The sequence below is a fragment of the Suricata suricatta genome, chromosome 3, assembly GCF_006229205.1.
Source record: "Suricata suricatta isolate VVHF042 chromosome 3, meerkat_22Aug2017_6uvM2_HiC, whole genome shotgun sequence".
Taxonomy (NCBI): domain Eukaryota; kingdom Metazoa; phylum Chordata; class Mammalia; order Carnivora; family Herpestidae; genus Suricata; species Suricata suricatta.
Window position 1 is genome coordinate 169,628,415 of NC_043702.1, and position 656 is coordinate 169,629,070.

The following is a 656-nucleotide window of genomic DNA, read 5'->3' on the forward strand; positions in this document are numbered from 1 at the left end:
TCAAGTGCCTCCCCCTGGGGCAGCCTCCTGTCCAACGTGCCCGCGTTGTCACGTTCCAGTTCCCACGAACAGCCACACAGGCGCGACACTTTCGCAACCTTCGAACGAGGAAGGTCTGGATTCTTATTTGCTAAATCCCTGTTTTCAGATCGCTGCGTGGAGTCGCCCCCTCCTTCTCCTTTCTCCGGATTCGGGAACCTTGACGTTACCCCCGCGGACGCTGGGAGGACCCTGTCTTTTCCCCGAAGAACGCGGCGAGGAGGACACCGCGCACGCCCCTCCTTCGGGTTAACGGGGCGCAGCGGCCGCCGCCGTCGCCGCGCCGCGACAGCCACCTCCGGTCGCCCCGGGGCGGGGTAGGGGGCCAGGACCCGCCGCCTACCTGCGACAGAACGTTCTCCTGGTTGTCCGCCTCGTTCTGCAGGGTCTCGTCCTCCGTGGGCGCCACCGTCGGCGCGTCCGGGGGCTCGCTCGTGCCGGCGGGGGTCACACTGGCCCCCCACGGGGCCCTGGCCACAACCAGAGCGCCGCAGACGAGCAGCAGCAGGGGCCTGGCCATGAGGGACGCGGGCAGAGGGGCTGCGCCCGTGGCGAGAGCGGCGGGCGCGGGCTGCGGGCTGGCACTGAGGCCCGGGAGTGGCCGCGGCCCGGGAGTG